Source organism: Andrena cerasifolii, chromosome 2 (genome assembly GCF_050908995.1).
Source record: "Andrena cerasifolii isolate SP2316 chromosome 2, iyAndCera1_principal, whole genome shotgun sequence".
In the NCBI taxonomy this organism is placed as follows: Eukaryota; Metazoa; Arthropoda; class Insecta; order Hymenoptera; family Andrenidae; genus Andrena; species Andrena cerasifolii.
The window spans coordinates 2,350,033-2,376,570 of record NC_135119.1 but is presented as its reverse complement, the minus strand read 5'-3'; the positions used below and the strand labels follow the sequence as shown (position 1 = coordinate 2,376,570).

The 26,538-nt window shown below is 39.6% G+C and overlaps 3 protein-coding genes across 5 annotated transcripts in view; 2 read left to right on the top strand and 1 right to left on the bottom strand.

The window, feature by feature from the left end:
- Positions 1–26,538, bottom strand: part of LOC143378523 (uncharacterized) — a 497,243-nt gene that overhangs the window by 236,078 nt on the left and 234,627 nt on the right. The gene's annotated exons all lie outside the window — the stretch shown is intronic.
- Positions 1–26,538, top strand: part of LOC143378514 (acyl-CoA Delta-9 desaturase-like) — a 271,792-nt gene that overhangs the window by 185,886 nt on the left and 59,368 nt on the right. The gene's annotated exons all lie outside the window — the stretch shown is intronic.
- Positions 1,458–26,538, top strand: part of LOC143378499 (uncharacterized) — a 50,602-nt gene continuing 25,521 nt past the window's right edge. The window contains exon 1 of the mRNA XM_076830297.1: positions 1,458–2,050. The gene's annotated coding sequence lies outside the window, so the exon portion shown is untranslated. The remainder of the gene's footprint in view (positions 2,051–26,538) is intronic.

The window sequence follows — 26,538 nt, the reverse complement described above, 5'->3', positions numbered from 1 at the left end:
CAGAGCTTTCTTCTTTTTTCTCTAATTTTTAACGAAATTGACCAGGCTTGTACAAATTGTGCATAACGATAATTTAGCAGAGATATATATATACATTTTCGAACTCGGCAGCCACGAAGGTGGGGTCCATGGATGGACTGCCCCTAAAAATAACGAATCGATATTCACTCACTGCCCCCGAATCGGTCGCCCGGTCACCTCGAGCACGAACAATCAATTCATTGCAAAAAAAAATTATTCCTCATGCATGTGTTCAGTGAATATTTATTTACTTTTATTTATTAAGAAAAAAAAGGCATTCTTCACCAAATGGAGTAAACAAAACTGTTTGGTTTATTTTCAGTTTAAAATAAAAATTGAGATTCAACGACTTAGTGTAATGTGAAGTACAGCATCTAAAAAAATGTTTTCACCGTAGTACGAATTGAAATATGATCTGTCGCCATTCACACGTGTATCTGCACCGAGCACGGGCATAAATATACACGTACCCATGTGATGATTACGTCAGTACCCGTTGCAGTCTGTGCTCATCGTATTGCGACACTCTTCAACGAACAGTTTCATGTTCCAAGGTCTTTTATGCGAGTTCACTTTTCGAGTCTCATAATACATTGGTAATAATTGCCCCCCTTTGGCTGCGTCCTAAGCGATGCTCGTTTCCTTTGCTTTCGATATGAAAATTGGGCTTGCTGTGGCACTAGATTTCTGTGCGACACTGTCGTAGCCGTTCTTGTTTCAAACATACTCGAAAGTAAATCTCTCCTTGTGACTCGAGGTTAGAGGGAATGAACTTAAGCAAAGAGTTCGGTAAGCTGCATTTATTAAGTGAATGTGTCCGTAACATTTGACATAATGTAACACAGGAAAGTACTTAATTTTCTTCCATAATTTTATTTTTAAAAATCTGTTATCATTAATAAAAAAAAAAAATAGGTCCATTTGCACCTTTTAATTGGTACTCGCAGTACCAATGGTACTTAAAACCACTCTACAGTGCCAGATTCAAACGTCTCGAAGTAGAACTTAAATCCCAGGCACGTGACGAAATTTTTCTTACGACTGGAACAACCTCGAATCAGAAACATGAAAAAAGCCATGGATACAGCGGTGCGGAGGGGTAAAAGGGAAGGTCCCTTCTCGCGAACGTCCGATTAGGCTACCGAGAAGCAACCCCTCGCACACAGGAGGGTTCAGGGTGGATAAAGCTGCTGGGCACGCGGGTGGTAAGGGGTTCGCAGCAAGGGAGGGGGCCTGCGAAGGGAGGAGGGGGAGGAATCTACAATTGTATTCGTGCGTGCGTTGCACGCGTCGCCCAGCAAAGCTAGAAAGAGACCGACGGAAGAGGGACAAGCGCTTCGACACAGCGCGTCAAGTGGAACGAGGATAGAAATTCAGATGGAAAGAGAGGCCCACTTAAGAAAGAAAGAGATAGATCCGATAAAAGTGTGCGTAGAATTCAGAGATACGTTGAAGAAGCGAAGGGAGTGGGAGTGAAAAACACAGAGGATCCCGTTGCACAGGAGGGAAAGAGAGGCCTCTCCCCATGATGCACGTACACACCTTGGTCCCTTATTCCCTATATGTGAGAAGGGGGTTTCGAGAGGCCGGCAACGGTGGAGCCACGACGATACGAGCTACAACCACGACGGCGAACACGACTACTACGACACCGCGTGGGGGTTGCACGAAGACCCCCTGGTGGGGTTCTGGCTCCCGACCCCACAGTCCCCCACTGGAAATGATATCAGTCGCGACTCGGTCGAGGGAGCCCCAGCACGTGTCGTGCCCCTCGCAGACGGAGCCCGCTTGTTTGCTTCATTGTCCATTTGCTATACGTTCGCCGTCGCATTTCTTATCGGTGCGTGCTTCCGCTAAAAAATCGCAATTCCGAAGGACGGGCAAGGTGTACGACGAACGTGTGAGACGTTCTAAAAGAGAAGTCGACACAGTGTACTTCGAGCTACCCCTTCTTCGATCGTATCCACTGGTTGACGTCGCTGGATTATAACGAGATTATTACTAACATTTTACCGTTGCAGAGCCAAAGGTGAGTGCTTCCTAGGAGGGTGACTTTTATTTAGGGTGTACTTGCAGCGTTGAAATTCGATTTCATAGTCACTCATTCGCTGGCGGAGGGCAATGCCATCTCTGCTTTAAGATTTCCTTCGGGGTTCGTGGATAGCACGACGATGACCTTAGTTAATTACCCTCGCCTGTACGGAAAAACTGTTCACTCAGAGAAATGATCTTGCTAGAGGGACAATTTGTTGTTTGCGCTGACTCCGATTGGGCTTAAGACCTCATACGACATCTGTGGGCTGTTCCGTAGGAACTGCAACAGTTTGTGCTACCTCCTGTTTATGATAACTCACTGTTCGTACATCCGTGAGGTGCGGCGATGCTATTAACGTGTAGGTTAATAGTTTCAAAGAGTGAATGCTCGTAGTTGATCGCATAGTTGAGTGTGAGTGCATTTTTACGACATCTGTGACATGTTCTGCTGGGACAACAGCTCCCTTCTTTCTTCGCCCTTCGACTCGTTTTACACTTTCTGTTTACAGTATTATTGGGATTACGCAGCCTGCTACTTTTATTACAGCCATATTTATAGGCTGCGACTCTGCATCTGCCCAATTAGAGCTTAGCCAGTTCTCTCACAATATTTGTGATTGTTTCGCCTGCAGTGTCTCAACGGTACTCTGCTAGTGTTTTCATTTCGTTCGAGCAAATAGTTCTTAGAAAGTTTCGTGTCTTTTTCTTTTAAAGAATCCTGTCTTTTTACATCTGCTTGCGCATCTACATATTCCGCCTTCCCCTGTTTATCACTCTTATCGAAATGAATCCCCGGATAAAGCCGGAATATCAATTAGTCAGTTTCTACTGCGTTTGCTTATTTTTTTAAGGGAAAACCGTCGTAACAAAAGGACTGTCTTGTCCTACAGACGTCTCTATATCGATGCGTGCGTTTTTAAAGCGCGACGATGAGGCGGGCGTATTTATAGAGCCGACGCTGCGACGGGGCACGCGGTTTAAACCGACTCTTTGCTCTCTTGATCTTCGGCGTTCTAGAGCGCTCTAACCAGTCACGGGAGATGTTGCACATTCTTGGATACCTTAGTCACACAAATAAGCGACCTCGATAAGTCATTTGGAAAAAATCGCTGTTCCTAATTGTCTTCCTAATTTTTCTTTCCATAGATTTTAAAGCACGGTCGTCTTACAATTAGCGAATAACGTTAGTGATTAACCGTGTTTCAAATTAGAACTGTTGAAACGTACGATACACAATCCCCATTGTAAATCATAATTCTATAGAGATTATTAAGTAAAATTACGTGCTTGATATAACTTATCGTCTCTCCAATTGAAGTTTCACTGTTGGTAATTAGATTAGATGGGTATTTAATAGAATACAAGTGTCCAAACGTGGTATTTTCTTCTTGATTTAAGTAACGGAAAAATGTATTTCAAGTTCGGACAAGTTGTTAGGCAAAAAGAAGTTAGGATAGGTGTCTTACATTCTGAAGCTTCCTACGCTTTATTATTTATAAATTTAAAAAAGTTACACTTGGAAGAAAAGTTTTAGAATGAACATTAAAAAAATGGGATTTTTATTTATATTTTTTACGATTTATATTTTACACAAGTCACTGGCGAGGGGTTAGGTTAAAAAAATGCAATGCTAGCAAAATTTCTGGCCCTGCTTGCGCTGTTATTTTGGTAGCTTGTTGAGTGGATAGTTTCAGTATGTTTATTGCACTTACACGAGGATACAGATGGTACGCCGAAGATAGTCGCGGCTTGCCCTCGAAAATCTTAATAGTTTCTTCCATCAGGACCGTTAAGTCATATCGTTATTGTTAATTTTCATATATGAATTCAAATATGTATAACAAAATGGTACCTGTGGGAAAGTAATACGTAGCTTTATGACAAAAGGAGTTATTTTTATTACATAAATTATTATTATTATTTAGTAATAAAAAGTGAGGTGTAATAAAACAACGAGAATAAAAGTAATCGAATAAAATGTATTTTAGGAAAAATCTTATTACATAAGTGTCAGAGATTTTCATTTTAATAACAAATCTTAAAAAATGTCAAAAAATAGTTCTTTTTCAACTAATATTTAAAAGCTAATCCTCAATTTTTTAATTTATAATAATATTTTTTTTTCATTTAAAGCACATAAAACAGTGGTATTGTATTCTTATCAGTTTCAAAACAAATAAATTTTCAGTATGGAATTATATTGAGACTCGACTGAAATATGTCTGTTTTTAATTCCATCAGAATTTTTTTTCAACTAATATTTAAAAGCTAATCCTCAATTTTTTAATTTATAATAATATTATTTAATTTTTTCATTTAAAGCGCATAAAACAGTGGTACTATATTCTTATCAGTTTCAAAACAAATAAATTTTCAGCATGGAATTATATTGAGACTCGACTGAAATATGTCTGTTTTTAATTCCATCAGAATTTTTTTTCAACTAATATTTAAAAGCTAATCCTCAATTTTTTAATTTATAATAATATTATTTATTTTGTTCATTTAAAGCACATAAAACAGTGGTACTATATTCTTATCAGTTTCAAAACAAATAATTTTTCAACATGGAATTATATTGAGACTCAACTGAAATATGTCTGTTTTTAATTCCATCAGAATTTTTTTTCAACTAATATTTAAAAGCTAATCCTCAATTTTTTAATTTATAATAATATTATTTAATTTTTTCATTTAAAGCACATAAAACAGTGGTATTGTATTCTTATAAGTTTCAAAACAAATAAATTTTCAACATGGAATTATATTGAGACTCGACTGAAATATGTCTGTTTTTAATTCCATCAGAATTTTTTTTCGATAATCTTATCTTCAGAATGTACGCTTATAACAACGGTTACGCATAGGTGTCTGATATCAATCGGCTCTTTATTAATGCGTTGTGTCATCGGAATGGTAGTATTGCACTTTGCATTGTGATATTCATGTTTTCAAATAGTAGAAAATTACATTATAAACTTATGTAACTGCAGATCATATAATTTACAAACCAATCGATTATGCCCATTAACCGAAAATAAGAAAATGTACACGACTACCGAATGTATGAAAATCGTCTATCGAATTGCAAGGTAAATAAGTCACAGAAACAAGTAGCTATAAATGTAGGTAAAAGAGCACCGGTTGAACTTTGTCATCGACCTATCTTCTCTGGTTAGATGCATTTATTTACTACATACTCTGACACAATATCCCATCATGTACGTTTGTGAATTAAAATTCTACATTACGGTGATTTCGATAACTACTTACTTCATTCTATCAGCCTCGTTTACTTGCTTTACGCTGGCTTACCATAAATTGTAACGGTGTCGCAAATTTGACGTCACTTTGCTTTGTGTTATCTGAGTTCTCAGCTTCAACTGTGGGGTATTCGGTGTCACGATATCGCGTAATATATGCACAGTCGCGAAACAACAATGTGGCCGGGAGAAATCTTGTTTTATCACGATTTTTGAGTTATTCTCAGAGAAACGGAGAATTGATTTTCAGCAGTAAAGTGTCGCGGAGCCTCCTACGTGGCAGTAGCTCGTTAAGCTTTTCAATGCTTATGACCCATTCGTACGATGTTGTTGGCGATCCGACAATGCTGGGAGACCGTCTCTGCATGGCATTTGATAAAGCAAGCAATGTCAAATTATGATCGACGACAGTCGTGCCTGTATCAGCAACAAATATTTCATTGCCCCCTATCATTCTTTCAACTCCCCGCGCAATCTTTTCCTTGAAATGCTACCGCATCGTTAATATTAATAGCACGTAATGGGCTTTTGATTTAGATTAGTATACAAGTGCAATAACTTACGACAAGTAAACAATATTGAAATAAGTTTCTTGTTCTTGCGACGATGAATGACAATTGCATAACAGTATGTTAGCTTTGAAAAAGGGCATCAGTATATAATGGCAAAGATTACAATTGGTTCGCTTTCTGCGGATTACGTAAACTCACTCGTTAACTTTTTACTTCGATAAGCATCGTCGTGTTCGTTTCTTTAATTATAGGGAAAGTTTTTACATGTTATTGTTATGATATCAATTGTGGCTGCAGAATGTACGCTTCTGGGATATAGTTTGCTTAAGGGGGTATACCCGTTTGAACCCTCGGAAAATGTACACATTTTGTGGATTTTTTTACAAGTCAACGGTTTGATGCAGATTTCCCGTTTTTTAACTATGTTTACATAGTATTATGAACTACTTATAAAAAAAGTTTCAGTTAAAAAACTATTGTTTTTCGGAAGTTACGGATACATGTCCGAAAGTCTCTCGATTTTGGACGGCTAAACGGTGGCCCTAAAAACTCGCGCTACGTTCAACCAATTCACTTCAAATTTTGCATGCAGAATCATAATAAGATTCCGCATCGTCCAACGAAGGCTTTTTTTATTTCGATTCCCCGTTTATTATTTATAAAGGAAAAAGGTGGATTTTTCTCTTCGAAAAATTTAACTTTACCTTTGATCTCTCACCATTTCTTTATTTTTCAAAATTTTCAAAATCGCCTTCGTTGGACGATGTGGAATCTTATTATGATTCTGCATGCAAAATTTGAAGTAAATTGGTTGAACGTAGCGCGAGTTTTTAGGGCCACCGTTTAGCCGTCTAAAATCGAGAGACTTTCGGACATGTATCCGTAACTTCCGAAAAACAATAGTTTTTTAACTGAAACTTTTTTTATAAGTAGTTCATAATACTATGTAAACATAGTTAAAAAACGGGAAATCTGCATCAAACCGTTGACTTGTAAAAAAATCCACAAAATGTATACATTTTCCGAGGGTTCAAACGGGTATACCCCCTTAAGGGGGGGACCTGGCTTAGGACGCTGAAAACACGGTGATTTTTTAAGAATTATTTTCTCAACAAATATAAAGAGAATTTTTCCAAAATTTTAAGGGCGTTTTACTGTATATTCAGAGAAGAAAACTGTTTTTATTCAATAATAATTAATTTAATATTGTTTTATTAGTATATCTTCGTAGCGCCGCGCTGCCGGAGTTGTCAAATTGTGTACATCCTAGAATTTACGAAAAAATAATTAAGAAAAACTTCGAAGGTATACCAATAAAATAATATTAAATGAATTATTATTGAATAAAAAAAAGTTTTCTTGTTGTCTGAATATACAATAAAACACCCTTAAAGTTTTGGAAAGATTCTTTTTATAATTGTTGAGAAAATAATTCTTAAAACATCACTGTTTTTTCAGTGTCCTAAACCAGGTTCCCCCCTTAAGACAATACAAATAATGTTATAGTAAAATTACAACGAAACAGGGAATTTCGTAGCACGTGGTAACTATGCAAGGTGATTATACAGTAACGTAATTATACTCAATAAATAATTACTTTGTTTTTAATTATTTTACTAAGTACCTGCATATTATCGCCCAGTGGCAATAGTATTTTGTATTTATTTTTCACAAACATGAAATTTGCGCCCATTAATTTTTTCAGAACCTCGATTGCGCCCACGTGCACAGAATTATATTTCAATGAATTAAGGACTGTCCAAACTTTCTGTCAGTGTTTCCATTTGATTTTCTTGGCATTTAAATCTGTTTAAAGTCCTCGTTTAAAAAAACCTGTGGCCTCCACCTCTATTGTCCTGGGCTCTTGTATAAACATAGAAAAATTCGTAAGATGGACGTTAGTTTTTCGTTCAAAATTGAACTGCAAAGATGACTGTAGACGAGGTACATTTGCATCCTTTATAACTTGTAGAGAGGAGATTATGCAACTGCTGTGACTGAAAATTTGTGTGTTGTTGTTACATAGGTACAATCTTGCAAAATATATCAATAGCGCAAAAATGTTTTGCGAAATTTAAAATTGAAGATTCAAGCTTTGAAGATAAAACTCAGTTAGGAAGATCATCAAAGATTAACATTGATGTTCTGCACACTTTGTGATGTGCAAAGTGAGATTACTAGAAAGTTGAGTTCCATACTCAACCACTTTTGAACACATTCCTATTTAAGTTGAGTTTGTTTTAAAGTACATGGCCTGGATACCACATGATCTGAGGGAGAAGAACCTTAGTGACCGCATGTCAATCTATTCCTCTCTGCTCCTTTTTACTCCTGTTTGCCTTCGTTGCTTTTCCTTCCTCCTATGTACTTGCTCTTCTATGCGGGCTCGTTCGCGTGTCAAACCATTTTTGGACCGATTAATTTTGGCTATGAATAACGGATTTTTCAACAATCACGAAGAGGATGCTGTAACCCAGGACAAGCTGCTCCAACTGCACCGAAACAGCGGGACTTCCCGGAGTATGCAATACCCTGATGCAAAAAGACATCGAAAAGTCCTTTACCGTTTTGGGATACGAGACTTCGTTCTGGAGATATTAACAGTTGAATATCAGCGGTCCAAGTTCCGGGGCGCGCGGTTTAAAGCCGAAACAGCTGAGCGCGGAGGAGTGACTCATATTTTTAGTAAATTATAACTGCTGAACTAACAAACTGATAAAAATGAGCGTTTGGGTGCTTATAGCGGGAACATAAGAGTACCTAATAAAAATATTTTCAGTTTAGAAAAAATAATTTTTTTATCATTTATCTTGCATTATTCTTAACAAATGCAATTTTGTAACAGCGGGGCACTATTACTAAATTTGAAAAAAAATAATGATACAGCCCTATTTGTCCTCTTTACGGATAAGTTCGCAGGAATACGGACACTTTAAAATTGGCTACATGAAAATTAATTGAATGTAACGCTGCGTCGAAGCGCACCGGTTCGAATGACCGAGCCGTGCGGTACTAGCAGGCGGCTATACCTGCCATTCTTATACAGGGTTCCCGCAAATGGCGAGTATTTGAAAAAAAAATGAAGGAAGAAAGCTTTTATTGTTTATTAACCCCAATATGTGCGCAATATTTTCCAAGAAACGAAGGCGACCTACAGTTTTTTAAATGCAATGCTATATACTTTTTTACACGATATGATAGTGACTGTCAAGACAAATTTAACCATGTGGTATACTATGACCTTCAAGGCCACACAAGGTCAGGGATGAAAGAAATATATTCAATCTTTTAGATAGATAGTTCAGTCTTTTTCTTTCATTCCTCACCTTGTGTGGCTTTGAAGGTCATAGTATACCACATGGTTAAATTTGTCTTGACAGTCACTATCATATCGTGTAAAAAAGTATATAGCATTGCACTTAAAAAACTGTAGGCCACCTTCGTTTCGCGGAAAATATTGCGCACACAAAGAATTTACATACCGCATTATGCTGGGTATAATAAACAGTAAAAGTTTTCTCTTTCATTTTTTTTTTCAAATACTACCATTTGCGGTAACCCTGTATAAGAATGGCAGGTACCTACAGCCGCCTGGCCTCTGCTAGCACCGCACGGCTCGGCCAGTCGAGCTAGTGTGCTCGACGCAGCGTTACATTCAATTAATTTTCATGTGGCCAATTTTAAAGTGCCCGTATTCCTCAGAATTTATCCGTAAAGAGCACAAAGAGGAATACATCTTCATCTGTTTCAAATTTTTCAATTGTGTCCTGGTGTTATAAAATTGCATTTGTTAAGAATAATTGCAAAACAATGGTCACAATTTTTTTTTTTTAAATGGCCAATTTCAGACGTATTCGCGATTTCTACTTTTCTCACAAGGTAAAAAGACTTCACGCGCATGCGTATTCGCATTTTTTACTTTGCTCCCGAGGAAACTGGAGTTCGCGAGCTGAGTGAATGTGGCAAGCAATCAAACATGCACATTTTTTTTTCGAATCGCTCAGCAGGCTTCCAAAAACACACCTTTCATGCAGGTTTTGAAAAAAGTATCGTGCGTGACAAGGGAGAGAAGAAAGCAATTTTGGCGAGCGTGAAGCTTGCTGCCCTAGCGCAGCGACCGCAGCTCTTCCTCGTCACGCAATGTACTATTTTTTAACTGCAATAGTTCCCATCAGGTACTCTTATGTCTTCGCTGTAAGCACCCAAAAGCTCATTTTTATCAGTTTGTTAATTCAGCAGTCATAATTTATTGAAAAAATGTCAACACTATATTTCAAACAGCTGTAAAATAATAATTTTCCAAATTTTGATAAATCTTTCGAGATGGAGACTACAACATATTCAAGTTTCAGCAAAATCCGAAATGTTACTCCAAGAAGTGTCCGATTTCGCGTGGGATGACACAAACGAGCCAATAAAAAATCAACAAATTAGGGTGGAAATACTGAATCATCCACCTGAATTGTTACCTGACGTATCATTTGCTGGTTACTAGTTATTTCGATTTTCACAGGGCTATCGCAAAATTCAAATGATGAAGGCGGTGTCTGAAGGACAGTGAAATAATATTTGGAAATATAATCAGAAAAATTTTATACAAAAAGCAATGACAAGTTTCCAGGAAGATGGAGTATAGTCATAGAAAATAATGGTCATTGAGATGAACAATTAATTAAAAAATTAACGCATTTTATCACAGGTCTAATAGCATACGAAAAACACAGATCTTTTGGATAGATTTGACATAAACGTCACTTTAGTATGATTGATGATACGTATATCGATTTATAAAAAATATGTTTTCCCATCATTTTCTTCGTTTATATAATTCAAACCAATAATAATATCTTTCAATACTTTTGTGAGTGAGGTACAAGTGTATAATTTAATTCGCAATTTATATTGACATATCTAAATTATTATTAGCCGACTTCCTTTCATAACGTTTTTCAATACTTTCTTAAGCCACGAAGATATAATTTCACACTGCATCAGGATCTATTTGCAATCGCTGTTACTCGAATTAGTTTCCAAATTTATCAAACTGGTTCGATCCGATTCTAAGCGGTTTTACTTAAAATTTCAAGAAATCTTTGAGTCCTCAAATAAAAACTTCTGCACTCGTTACATCCCTAGTGTACGTACTAACAATAAGTACAATGAATCCGCAACAACTCAATTAGGAATTATCATTTGAAATTAAATCATGGGGTTCCATGAGTACTAGCAAAGTTTCATTTGACGTTTGATAGGGCTTTAGAGCAGGATTAGTAAAATTAAGCTTAATATCTAATAGAAGAGGAATTCAGAGTAATTTCCTGAAGCCCCCATGGGGCCATGGCGTTGTTTCTGTTGATGTTTGCAATCGTTCACATGGCTGGGAGGCAACTTATACCCTATTCAACCTCGGTTTGGATGACGATGCGCGCGAAGACGCTTTTTGTCGTTCCGCAGGGGACAGTCTTCTCTCGGTAGTTGTCGATTTTCGTGGTACCCGCCTGCTATGACTTAGGCTGCTACGAAACGGAAGCGAAAAAAGGGTGCGTACAGTTGGCACACGGACGTAAAGCCCTTCGGTAATGCGTGAGGGGGTCCACCAACGAAATTATGGATCCGGCTTAGGTACTACGTCTGCGCATGACCATCCTCGAATCGCTCTGCCCTTTTTCATCCTGCTTTCCACCCCCTTCTCGTGCACGTACACGCACCCGTGTGTCGTGTACACACGTATTTGGTTAACTCTGCCCCCCTCGGCCCTCTTGCTCCTTTCTTCGTCGCTATAGATTATAGTATAGTGATTATATTAATATTAAATACGATACACTTGTAATCATTGCGATTGTCGTGAATTTTTGCTGTTCAAATTTCTCACAGTTTACAGCATTATTTGCAGGAGTCAGCATCAAATATCTTCTGTTTCTTTGTATGGATTCTTTTTTACAATATCAAGCTGTTTCGTATTGTTCTTTTCATCCTGAATTTTCGATGCTAAATTCTTAAGTCGCCAATCTCCGGGTTCGTTTTTTAAATATTTTCTAAATATCCTCCACCCCCACACTTTTTATTCCTTATTTGTCTTTTTACTTTATTTTTGTAGAATATATTTTTGCATCTTAAGTGTTATTTTAAAACGAGTCATTTATATCAGTTTTTTTGTATTTTTATCAGTTTTTGGACTTTTCATATTTCCTACAAAGGCCTTTTCTTTCGCTTCACAATTTCAACCTGCACGTACAGCTCACAAAATGGGTATGGAAACATATATTGTTCAAATACCTACCTCTAAATTTTATCCGTGAATGCGCGATTGTTTCTAGAATGTATAAAAATTCTTGGTGGTGTTTGTCGACATGAAAAAGCATTTTTCAACGTATTATTGATCAATCGAGAGAATATTTTCTAGCGAAATTTGATGTTCGCTGCAAGTTAAGTCATCAACAGTGAGGATTATTTTAAATTTCTTTCGATTACATATTGACACGTAATTATTCAGTTTACCTATGTGGACATTAAATGAAGTTCTTAAAAAATGTATTTTATTTTACTCAAGTAAACATATCTAAATTTTATTTTAAGCATTACCTATCCTCCATCTTTCCTTTATATTTATTCACTTTGTATTCTAACTCGGAGATAAGCTTATTTCTAATTAGTTTTTGGAACACATGCTACTAACATATGTACTTTGAAAAACACTTTTCTTAGACCGCTCTACATAAAAATACGTTTCCTACAGTAGCATTAACCCTTAACTGGTATACTGTTTTTTCAAACGTAACTGTTATCTTGGGGTCGTGGCAGACCCCAAATAAAAAAGGACACAGAAATTTGTAAAGTCGACATTAGATCAACCTCTATGAATACCTATTTTGTTCGCAGGTAATGTATAAAATAATAGATACGTAGAAAGTTAAACTATTATGATGAAATTAATTAGAAATTCAGTTTACAAACTTAGACAACCAAATATTTTGCAGCGAACCTTGCGTGCTTGGGGTCATGACTGACCCCAGGATACCAGTTAAGGGTTAAATAATTAACATCCAAATTTATCATCGACCAGGCCTATCATTGTACAAAATATAACAAAACGTTTCATCCTTAACAAAATTCTCAAAGTAATTGATATGATGTTACGCTAAAGAATAGTAAGCAAGAAATGAAACAAGCATAAAGTCGTATATATGTCTGCATATGCTAGTTTCTAAAAAGGATATGGGTAATTTCTCAGGATCGAATTTACACGTCGAAATAACGAATATAGTTTATATTCATGAATAACCGAAAATGTTTCTTTTTTAGTTATACGGTGTTTTGTATTCTCCAGGAGACTCAACAGAAACACTTGTCGCAAAGCCACTGTCTTATGTCTTTGAATATAATGTTGAAAACTGAAGTGTAGCAATCTGGTTGATATAAAGGTGGGATTCCACTGAGGCAAAGCAAAGAAACACATCCCATGCGATGAATGCGAGAGTGATTGCACGTGTTGCATATCTACGAAAAAAAGATGCGAAGATGTTGCCGGTTGCCAAAAAGTTACGTCACAAGGAAACATCCCGAACCCGGAAATTCAAAAAATTCTGAACCTTTGTGAATATGTAGGGAATTTCCTCCTGATTACAACGCAATTTTTGCTTGCTGCCCAAATTCACTTGAAGGCGGTGAAATTAACCCCCGAAAATTCGGTTATTTTCCAATTTTGTGTGATAACTCGGGAACTGTAAAATATCTTTTTTTTACCAAATGGTAGATCTAATTAAAGGAAGTAACTTTTGTCTTGGAACTTCTTTTCTATCTCTTACAATTCGCGAGTTATAACACAAAATCGGAAAATAGCCGAATTTTCAGGGGTTAATTTCACCCCCTTCGAGTGAATTTGGGCAGCAAACAAAAATTGTGATGTAATCAGGAGGAAATCCCCTACGTATTCACAAAGTTTCAGAATTTTTTGAATTTTCGGGGCCGGGATCTTCCCTTGTCAGTGGAATCCCACCTTTACATCTTTTCATATTTCCGCTTGTATTTTGGATTGCTTTTAATTAAACACAAAATGTTATCACACATATGTGTTCACATACATGAACTCTTTTTATTATTTTAATGCCAATACTAAACAAATATTTTACATTCTCCTAACACCCTGTATATGTATTACATCCTAAAATGTAAATCTATGCAGTATTAAGCACCTAAAAGTATAGGTACACTTGAATATTTGCCTTACGTTTGAACTTAGAAAATAGTGATAATTGTAAAAGTTGTTCGTTTGAAAAGAGAAGCATAATAAAAGTGATGTTTGTCAAGGGCATCGCATCTGTGTTTTTAAGATCGATGAATTAAATTTTTTAAATTTTAATATATACATTTGTGTGGTATTCATTTGTATGTGTAAGAAAATATTTCGTATGCGATACCTTAATATGAAATAGAGAAAACTGATTAATTGAGAAACAAAGCTAGTTAAATAGCTAAATTACTGTAGGTACACGAAGTTGATAATAACTTTCACCAGCTGAAAATGATTATATTCAGAAACATGATCTACTATCACATTTATTCCTTTAAACTAAGCAATATTTATTATCACTTTTTCCTAGATTAAGGAGTAAAAAAGCTATTCATATGTATACATTTAGGTGCACCATATATTTTACGATAAAATCTATGATTCGAATAAATATAAAAAATATTAACGGTATAACTAACAATTTAATGGAGAAATAGATTTCAATTAATATTTCATTTATTACTAATGCATTTTACTCAAATAATAATACAGACTGTTATTGTATTTTGGACAACTAAAAGTACATTCCAAGTATTATTCAAGATACAGTAGTCGTTGTAGTTCGACATTTAAATATTTACACAGTGGCACCGAGTTATTGCAACGTGCGTGCAGTTGCCAAGTGCGGAGTATTATAATATGAGTATCCGGCGTAGAGGATTAGAATAATTGCGCGCAGCGTGTCAATTAAAGTCGCGTTTCACCGGATCGTTGAATGTTTTGATTGTGACGTAACGATTTCATGCACAGTATTGTCTCGTTATGGATACAGGGTCCCTGTTTCATTAAGGTTGCATTTCTATCCCCATTACTTATTTTTTGTAGCCGCCGCGGCGAGTGCCAGAGACTGTGAATGAGCAAGAGGGCACGCGACAGTGACAAGCCATAAATTTTGGTAGAGATAGCAGCGGCATCGCATTACTGAAAGAAGACGGCAAAGAAGAGAGGCGGGCCTAATAGCATACCGTCGTTTCGTTAAAGGTACGGCTTGTCCCTCGAGCGTCGTACTCATAACGAGACAAAACTGTAGATCGTGAAGTTATATACACCATTGTTTATTATTAACGATACGACACATCATGTTAGATTTTTGAATAAAAAATTGAGTATTTTCAAATATTCAACTTCTAGCACATATATTCTATAGACAAGTAAAATTTCACAAGTTATAAAGTGAAATTTAATTTTATTGCGTAATTCCATTGCAATAACATATAGAACAGGATTGACTAACTAGTGGCCCGCGAGCCACCGGGGGCATCTTCGCCTTGCTCTCACACTGAATGGCCCCCTCCATACCCACCAGACTTTGACGATCGCAGTCGCATTCCTCCTTCCCTCCTTCTCTTTTCGACTGCGATCGTCAGAGTCTGGGAGGTATGGAGGGGGCCGTTAACGTGGCAGCAAGGCGGAGGTGCTCTCAGTGGTTCGGGGGCCAACAGTTAGTCAATTCTGCCGTAGAGAGTAATCTTAATTTGAGTTTACTTTACAAATTGAGAATCTTAATATACAACCTGGAGAGGGGGTTTATTTAACTATATGTTATGGTGTTTCATATTATAGGGGTAAAATTAAAATATTACATTTCTTTTTTACTTTGCTCATGCCCTGATTCCTATTAATATAAAATGAATATCTGACAAATTTTAGGAAGATTGAGTAATATTTAAAGGTTGCACTCCTTGCACACTAAATAATATGTAGTAGGCTAAGGAAACACGATTTCCAATAATAATTATTTTTATCCTCAAGTCCTTTTAAAAAAGAAACTAAACTTCAAAGAAGACTTAGACTTAGATAAACTTATATTTTATTATTATTATTACTATTGTTCACACCTATAAAAATTCTGTACCTTATTATTTTACCCACATTTTTAAAACCTGAAAAAGCGAAAATATGTAGGGTAGACCGGGGGGCAGTAGTAACAGTGGAACGAATGTAACACGCTAATATCTCAAAACATGTAATGGATATTAACACCAATTTTAGATATATGATAAACAATGTCATTTGGAATACACACATCCATGCCTAGCAGTATAGATACGCAATAGACATGGACAGTGAACAAAATAATTTTTCGATACCTTAAAGTAACCTTTTCTCACTGACTTATGATTGTAATGTAAATACTCCCTTTGTAAGTATGTGCTTCTTTTAATATGTAATTTGACCATTTTTAAGTAATACTGATCGTTACATAGCAGTTTTAAGTGTCTCGTTAGTCACAATTTATAATTGAAGTTCAAAAGCATGGTCGGGGGCGATTGTACCATCGGCAGTCGGGGTCGGTTGTACCGCAACAGAACCGAATACTGTCAAAGAAAGCGAATAATATTGTCATGTTTGCATTGAATCCATACAGTGTTAAAACCGACCCGGGGTGTGGCTCAATTATGTCAGATAAGTAACATTTCCGTATATGAGTTTTTATTGTAAATGTAAGTTCCTGCGTAATCATATTCCAAAGTCAAAGTGTTACTACTGCCCCAGACCTACCCTAGTGATAAAACTGTGCAACCCCTAAATATTATTAAATTTGTCTAAAATTTGGCATACAGATCACTTAGATGAATAGAACCAGGGCGCGAGCAAAGTTACATGAAAATAGCACCTTTGGAACATTGAAACACCCTACCATATGTACTCTTTTAAACAAAAAAATATGGTATCTTAGGTTTAAATATTTCAGGGGTAAGAGCAGAGTTGTCAGGAGCAGAGGAAGGGGAATTCTCGCATACATAGTGCTATATATACTAATTCGACTTCTGCACACCATGAACTCATTATCGGTGACGTAGTAGTACGCAGCAGTAGAAGGGGAATCCTCGCATGGTGTGCACAAGTCGTATTAGTATACATGCATAGCTCTATGCATGCGAGGATTCCCCCTCCACTACTCCCTACTACGTCATGTGGTCTGTACTCCTGGCAACCCTGGTTAAGAGTTATCCCGTTTGAAAGAAATGAAACAAATATTTTCAGAAATGTATGAACACTTAATGTAATAGTTTATCGGTTTGAAAAAATAACAAATTATAGGTAATGCCATTGCGTTGTCGGTAAAGCATTTAACAAATTATGAGGAAAGAAAAAACATAAGTACATGTATTTAAGTGTCATCTATTAGCACTCCAATAAGTATCCCATTCGTCAGTTAGAAAGATGCAGTAAAGGTAAAAAATGTCTGTCGTTGGAAAAAATGTAGTTTTAAATACATTAAGTTATGTTAGAAATGGTTACAGCTCCTAACTTTATTGAAGATTAAACAATGTTGTAACAACAGTATTGTTACAGAACAGAAGTGCGTGCGGCACATTGAAGAACAGTTGACATATTAAGCCAGTGGAATCGTTGACTCACAATCAGTAATATTTGATTAATGATATCATTTACGCGTTTGTGGATAAGAGGGGTGTATTATACAGCCCTTCTATCATTGACTAAGATGGAAATGTCACAGAAATTGTTAGTGGCAGGACAAATTTTGATTTGTCGGGTGCCACAGAATATTGCACTGCGTGTGCCGTCTTGATGGTAAAGATTATTCAAAATGGGTAATTATGCAGAACACGTGTTTCCTCACCGATTTTGACGACCTTGAAATAAGTTGTCGGGGACATGATTCTGAACAACTTTTTCCTATACATGTTACCGCCGCTCGACCTTCGTTTCCAAGATATTTGCGAAAAACTTCTTTTGACTTATTCCAACGCAACGCATTCCACTTTTCAACTTGTCCCGGGTATTAGTGTTGGTTGGGGCTAGATTAGTGCGGGGGGCGCGTAAAGCATGGTGGCGAACCAATGTGAGTCGGGGTGTTGATAGGAGCCCCCACAGACCCACACGTGCTCTCGAAGGCCCCTCTTCCTTGCAAAAAAATTATGGTTTAGAACCAGAGTCATCCTTATATCCGGCGGCGCCGGTACTGCCGGACAGAGTCAGGGTTTCTGTTCTGGTTCAAATCTCTAAACTCACATCGGGTCCCTACCATGCTTTACGCGCCCGCGAGAGGGCGCCCCCCGCACTACTCTAGCCCCAACCAATACTAATACCCGGAACAAGTTGGAAAGTGGAATGCGTTGCGTCGGAATAAATCAACAGAAGTTTTTCGCAAATATCTCGAAAACGAAAATCGCGCGGCGGTAACATGTACAGGAAAAAGTTCAGAATGTTGAGTTTTACAACATATCCAAAAATCATTTAAATCGGTGAGGAAACACATATTCTGCATAATTACCCTGACTTGATCCAATGTTTGGTATTTTCTGGTCAAGATTTAATTTTTTGGCCAGGGTTGCCAGAAATAGGGCAACATGGCCGGCGGCGTAGGTAGCTCACAACCAGTCACGTAGTACGGAGCAATATGGGAGGAACAGCTTATAGCAATAATGGTATATGTGTGTGCTAGGGGACGCGGCGAAACAAATGTGTGTACAAGTCGTATTAGCTATATATAATCGCTCTATGTGACGTCACCTTACCTTGTTCCTAAGGTAAGAAATTCTTCCGACAACCCTATTCTTAGCCCTATCCTAGCCTTCCCTCCAGTGCGTTCTAAACGCGGCTCCTTTGGTAGGGCTGCCAGATAGTTGTGTGAGGGTGGGCCCAACTTCCCAGACGGTCGCCAGGATCGGAAAACGTCGCGGCTGGGTTTATAGAGCCCTCTTCGAACTGTAACAAACACCCAACGACCGCTCCCAAACATCCCGCCCACCTTAAACGGCAAATACACGTTTAATCAGAGTTGTAAGTCTTATAACTCAACAGAGTCTACAACAAATGGTTATCAACGCTCGAACTAGAAACTGAACATGCTATTTATATGTATTCGACCACGTTATCCTTACAAGTATACAATCAATTGTAACAAACATCACAAACTTACAACTAACAGAGATTAACCCGAAGAATTACAAAGTATAATAAGCAATCATAAAACGTACGATCGAAAATAACACTATATCTCTATCTGAAGTTGAATATACAAGCATAAATCTATGTGTATACACTCTAATTGATGCTATACAATTGGTATAACATTTCCACAGGTAAAATACAAATTTTCGTTTCTAGACGCTTCTACAATCCGTTTATTGTCTTGACAGAGTGAACACTTGCAACTCTATTCTTTCCTTTCTGAAGTTGGACGATTTTGCAAAGGGCCCATCGCAGCAAGGGTACGTGTTGTCTTCTTTGAGGACAACAAGTGTTCTTTTCGTTAGCTGGTGAGGGGACTTGGTTGTCCATTTATAATTCTGTTGTAACTGATGGAAGTATTCCTTCAGCCGGTGCTGCCCCGCCCTCTATCCTCTTCTTGCTGGTGGGGCTGGCCCGCCTCCCCATCCAAAGATCAGCAGTCACACCCAGGTCCGGACACACCAGACACCTGGGAGCGGCTAGGAGCGATTCTGTCGTCGCGTGGGAGATCCACCGCACTTGTAACACACGCCACTCCTATCCGTGGTACTGATGTACTGCTGCTGGATGTGTTCGACGTCCAAACAGCGGCAGCACTGAAGCGACCTCGGTGGCAAGGCCACCACCCTCGCTTCAAGGTGCTGGATGGTTATCCACCCAGCCCCTCAAGAGCTTAACAACAGTCCTCAGAGGTTATCGCACCCACACCGAGAACATGCCGGATACTGCTTTCGTATGTCCCTGATAAGGACGTCCCCTCCTCTCACACCTCTCGGTGGTGATCAGGGCCTCCCTTACCGCCTCAGAGGTGGCCAGCTCCGTGAGCCTAGAGATGCGCAACTCCGCCCGCCTATGGGAGCAGGCTACACGTACACACGTTCCTTAGAGGACCTGTGTTAGGTCCGGGGATCTCCATTACAAGGTCCCTGGCCACCGCTCTCTTCAGCCTCAAACCCGCGATGCCCATCCCGGCAACTTCGATGGCGGACAACGGTCGTTCTCCCACCCAACCGCAGTGGTTATCGCCAGCGCCAACGTGTTGGACGGGTGCGCCAGGTGTGTCTGGGCCGCTGCTCTTTTCTGCTGCTGGGGAGGTCTCGAACGCTGTCTGTTCCCGGTAGCTCTTTCGTTCGTCCGTGGTATGGGCACTGGGCAGAGGGAGGCACTGCAGCCGCAGGCTCCCTGCCCCTCTCTCCTTGCCTCTCCTCACGACTTGGTCCTACGTTTCCTTATTGATACTGATGGACGCTTCCGATGGCGGTAGAGCGGCTCTAGCACCGCTCGTCGTGAAAGGCGGGCGATGCTTGAGCTCCTGTCCGGTCCTTCTAGAGGACCCGGAGACTTTGGGCGCCCAGAGCGAGAGGATCCGACATCGGACCTCAAGTGTGCTGACTCCCCTTTCGTACTCCTGCTCATCAGTGGCTCCGACGTTGACGTTGGCGGCATGGGGGCTACCGCTCCCGAACGGACAGCCTCGTTCAAGCCATTTGATTTCATCGGCGAAATTAACCAGCCTGGCCGCAATGTCGTTCTGGCGACTTGCCCCGACTCATCTTCCAGGGGCCCCCAGGAACATCTTCATTTCCCCACGTCCTGTGGGATTCCTCCAAGAAACCCACAAACCCCCCCCGCTCCCTAGAGTCCTCAGACACTGTAAGCTCAGAGGAGAATCCGTCCTCCATGGCATGAGACATCCTGCTCGTCTGCTTCCCCCGTAGGTAAGTGGCATCTGGGGGAACCGACCATCCGCTCCCTCCCACTACATTCTTGGCGATGCTGCCACCACCGATGGTGAGGTGGGCACCGAGACCGGAAAATTCTCTTCTTTCAATTTTCTCATCACCGGGGCGAAGTTCGCGTCTGGCTGAGATGGAGAGGGAAGCTAAACAGCTTCACTCCTCCTGCAAAAGGCACGTCAGTGCGCGCCGTCCTCTTTCCTTTTGCGTCCCTTCCTTGCCTGTGTCCTCCACAGTATACTCAGTACAGTTTATTTGAAAAATTCTATGCATGTCCCACGAGAGTTCTTGGAGAGAACAGCCGCCCACCGCAGAGCCGGAATACCGTGGGCAGCTTTATACTCCGGGGGGCGGCAGGTGCCCAGAGGATCAACACGCACTGCTGGTGCCCCCACCAACACATGGCACCCGCGCTTACAAGCGGATGCGTGCCCCACCGCCATGAGTAAAGCTTGACGTTAAGGATTTTTTATAGATTTGGGTCATTGGAATTTTTATAGATTTGGAGATTTGGAATTTTTTGTACAAAAACGGCGGGAAAAATTAATTTGAGATTTGGTAGACTGTTTTATTGTATCTTGAGCCCTGAAAAAAATAATGTGGTCCTGGCGTTGACGGAAAGTACTATAAGGATTATCTAAAACACAAAAAGGAAAAGAGATTCTTAATCTGTGGTAGTAGATTTATTGCCGTATCTGTTACCGTTCCTTTTTTATTTAAGGATGTTTTCCCATTTTTGGACGAAATCTTTTTCAGATTCAACTCAGGGCGATTCATCTTTTTCAGAAAGCTGCCATTTTAACATTTTTATTATTTTTTTTAATGAATCTACTTTTTCACTGTCACAAAAAATTCAGAACAATAGTTCAAGATTCAATAAAACAGCCTGCCAAACCTCAAATTAATTTTTCGGACCCTTTTTATAAAAAAATTCACAAAGAATTACCTATTATTCGGCCCAACAAGGCGCATTCCCCCCTTAAGGCACCCTGCCTCCAGGTTCTCCATTTAGTCGCCTCGTACGATCAGCAGGAGACGCCATGGAAGAATTCTGTCCCCCATTCCACTGGCGTGGCGTCCACGGCCCGTTTGCGCCTTGCAGTGGGCCAACCCCACGGCAAGATCCTAGGAGCTCCACGAGGCGGTGAAACGAGAGGTACTTGCTTCGATCGGGTCCACCGCCTTCACCGAAGTTCCCCGCCCCAGAGCGTCTTCGGATCCCGACCTGCAAGGCTGCAGAGCAGAGAGGGCCTCACCGGACTTGTCACCTGATTTGGAGAACATCACATCCATTGAGGTTTCGACCCAGCCATTTTCCGGCATAACTGATTGCCAGGAAGCCCCTTCCAGAGCTAATATGCATACTTGCACATGCTCCGACTAGTTTAAGGGCTAATCTAACCCCATGTATTACTAACTTAACTAGCAATAATGCGCTGCAAAGCTCTTATCTTAGAAGTGAGACTGACTTCAACGCGGCGACCTTTGATTTCGCACACATAGTCTGGCCTCCTATTTAACTACAGTAACTTGCGACCGCAGGTAAACGCAAGCCCCGTACGCCTTTTCAGAGGCATCCGATAAACCATGCATTTCTACCTGCTTGCTTATGCTACACATGGTACATCGGAGGATCTTGAGTGTGACCAGGTTGCGTTCTATATTGTGTCCATCGTGAATACACATTTTTTTAAACAGATTCATCCCAACCTAACTGTACTTGTCACAATTCTTGCATCAATCGCTTTGTCCGTATAATAACAGGCTCAACTAGTCCCAATTGAATAAATATCTGAGCAATCTTGGATAAGATGATTTTTTTGGTGATGCGCCTGGTTTTCCTTGGTTTAACAGAAAGCCTAAGTACGTCATCAACGGAAGACCAATGTAACCTGAGGGTTTTGAGTCCCTATCAGCACCGAGTTCTCATAGACTCTTCGAGAAGAGACCGGCCGTTCTTGCTCATTTCCATAATTGGAACCCAGCCCGACCGAGGATCTGCATTAAGTCTGCTTTCAATTATCGGGCTTCGTAGTCAGTGTGACATCCCGTTAAAAGGTCGTCAATATAGAAATCATTAATAATGACTCTGCCCGCATCTGGAAATGCCCGAGAACTTCCAAGGCCTATCTGTTGTAAGACCCGCGTTGCAAGGAAAGGAGCTGAAGCTGTACCATAAGTTGTGTTGTGTTTACCTCGTACACTTCCATGGGACTGGGTTTGTGCGCCATAAAATTCTTTGGAATTCCCTGTCTCTCGGTTCAACTAAGACTTGCCTATACATCTTAGTAGTATTTGCTGATAATGCCTATCGCATCTAACCAGGATGGAAAACAAATCACTCTGTACTGTAGGGCCTACCCTTTGCGAAGATTATTTAATGATGTTCTTGCCGATCCATCGCATACGACACGTAATTTTGTCATCAGGCAGCCTTCTTTGAATACGGCGTGATGCGGAAGGTAATAAACATTATGAGTATCGATGTCTATGATCTTTGACATATGTCCTAAACTTATATATTCGCTCAAGCACTCATTATACTGTTGTCGTTCTGATGAGTATAAGCGGTTTATAGTTTGATCCTACGAATTTCCCCACTCTACTACGTTGTCTTTAAATGGAATGCTAACAATATATCTTCCATTGCTATCGTAAAGTACGGTTTCAAGGAAATGTTTTTCACATTGATCTACCTCTATTGCTGAAGTTAGATTTAGTTCTTCTATTTTTCAAAACTCTTGTAGTTGAGCATACCTTGACTGGATAAAACAAACCTTAATTCGGTGCCGAGGTTGCAAACAATTAAAACATCTTCGTGATGCCTGCACCATTTTTGCTTTGTCCTCAATGTCAAGGCCTTTAAACTTCTCACATTGTACCAATGGATGATTTACCTGACCCACTCGACCAATCGGCACCTGCTGAACTACATGCGCGGTCACTCGAAATGGCCTACGACTGCCTGAGTTCGCCAACTGTGATTCTACCCTTATTGACGTTACACGAGTGTCTATGGCAATACTATGGTAATTTGACCTGTCTTCTATAAATTTTGCAAATTTCGTAAACGTGACAACTTCTGATGATGTTGCAGTCCCTTTTTTCATTTCCAGCGGGCTCATAAACGTTTTTCGGCACTAAAACGTGGTCAATACTTTTAAGTGATTCAAGGATAAACTATTAGTCCGATTGGTTTAATTCTTGTTGTGTTATATAGGTACATGTTTATAGATCACAAAAGAGGTATAAGAATTGGAAAATTCTTGAAAATGGGACGTCTGCGTGCAGTGGCGTAAAACGTGTTTTTTGGCGCCGCCCCAAATAGTGAGCATTATTCAGACCGTACCAGTGGTCTGAAACAAGAATCTCCGTTTTTCAACAATCTTTGGGACCGTAGTTCTCAGCTCGCGAGGGCTTTTTCGAAAAAATAATTGCTGCAATGGAAGCACTTTGAAGAAAAAGGTCGTGATTTCCGCTAAAAAAAGTTGTAAATTTCTTCTCGTTATTTGAAAAATGTTCAATTTGTTTAAAATGCCCCCGTGAGCCGATGCTCATCCATTGACGATTTCGTACTGGGGATTAGGAAAGGGGCCCATAGGGCAAACACAGGTCCAACACGGCCCTGAAATGAAGGTTATGAGGCACATTTGCCGCCCCAGTCTGCTAGAGTATCGCTTACATCCCTCGGTTTTCCCTCAGGTGCCTATCCGAGGTCCCTCGAGCCGGGTGGATTTTACTACCGGTTTCTTTTGTTCAAAACCGTAAAATCTCGAACTTTGAGACCATTTCTCGAGGTGATCCCATATGATTTCGAAGTTAAAAATTGTATCAATTGATTCGTCTTAGCGAGATCTTTCCAACGGTATGTAGCATACGCTGTACGCTCGTAGGTCATTAATCCCCTCTGCAACTTAACATTGTCCTTTTTAACTAACTCTTAATCAGCGATGTCTGCAGCATAAAGCTGTCTCCTTTTGTCGCTTCCTGCGCTTGCAGTTCGCCCGCCCAGATACGCTGTGCGTCGGCCACCTGGCACGTACACTTATAGTACCTACGCTCCATTCCTCATCGCCCCTTCGCTAATGTTTTTAGGCTGTTCAGTAGAGACATGTGGCCCTCATTGGACATTGCTTTCGACGATTATGGAACCGCCTATACATCCCCTTTGGAGCGATCTTCTATCAGAGCGTTCACCTCCACTCGTTTTGCATTTCACATACGAATTACTAATCACAAACGCGGCACAAAATTTTAAAATCGGGTTCGCCTATGGACCTGTCATAGCTTCGTGGGATTCCATTTCTTCTACATTACACTATTACATTAGTACATTTTATTATTCGAATACGACAGTAACAAATACTTCTTTCATGCTTAAAGTGATCTAGATTAGTTGTTAATAATGTGGTGGCAACAATAGGATGTATTGGGAATTTATTACCTTGGTGATTTGTTTTGGTCATAGGTATTGGTCGATATTGTGTTTGAGACACCTTGCAACGCAGTTTGTATTTCAGGAGCTGTGGGTTCATCAATATCGAGATCTAAAATTAAGTATTGAACGTGTCTGGTTGTATTAAGTATTACATGTGTGTAATAGGGAATGCTTTGAGTTTTCAGAGTAGATAAAGAGTACGAGAGGCTTGTTCTTTATCTGGGGGAAAAATATATTGATTTCCATTTTGTTGAGAATTAATTTGTTTCGTAGTATAGAACGATTGGTTTCGGAAGGAATTTGTTTTACAGGATTAGGAATAGTGATGTTTGAGCTTGTGAAGGCGGTTGAAGGGAGATTAGCAAGAGGGGCTAAAGGGTTAGAAGTTGGTACGGGGTTTGGCCTAAAGCTGGGTTTACATTAGTCCAGGCGCTGGATCAAGCGAATGGTTTGCCTGGAAACGGTCGATGTCTACATTATTCCAGTCTTTCTTGCACCGTTGGAAGTGGTAGACTATTAGTTGCACACGTACATATGACTGGATGGGCTTTGTAAACACATGTACACCATACTACGCTTCAGCCTACACTGGACTGAGTCCTATAAACGATTCCAGTAACGCCGGAATGTTGTGTTTTCGATGGTGGGGATGAATACTGGATTAAAAAGTTGATTTTCGATTCAGGTACTCCTTGCTGAAATGACGGCACTGTACTGGAATGAAAACACTCTTTACATTATTCAAATTCCAATACAGTGCTGACCAGCGGCCATGGCCGTGATGGAAACACCGGTTCCCGTAAGATCACCGAAGTTAAACATCACGGGGCGGCGTACTGGGGAAAGATGGGTGACCATCACCTGTCTCACGGTGCGTCGCTGCTGCTGGGACCCGAAGGAGAGAGGAGGGAAGAAGGAAAAATGACTATCGTTCCTTGGGCAATATAAGCGAAATGCTTGAAACGCCATCCTGTGTGTTAGAAACACACAGGAAAACAAAAAATACAAATACAAATACAATACAGTGCTGGACTGGACTAATGTTAACCCAGCTTAAGGGGTCTCCCAACTTTGACGGCCTGAAGAAGAGCGCGATATTTGGGATTTTTTTAAAAGAGAATCTGTCAAATTATATTAATTGAAAACTTTATGCCTGTATTTGTACATATTTAGGCATCATTTAAAAAAAAATTATTTTAAAAAAAACGGTACCTAAAACATTAAACGTGTTTTTCTCAAAACGATGTTGTTGTTAAAAACCAATCTCCCGATTTACTTCATACTTGGTATATATCTTCAGTAGATGTCCCCTTCTCGTTAT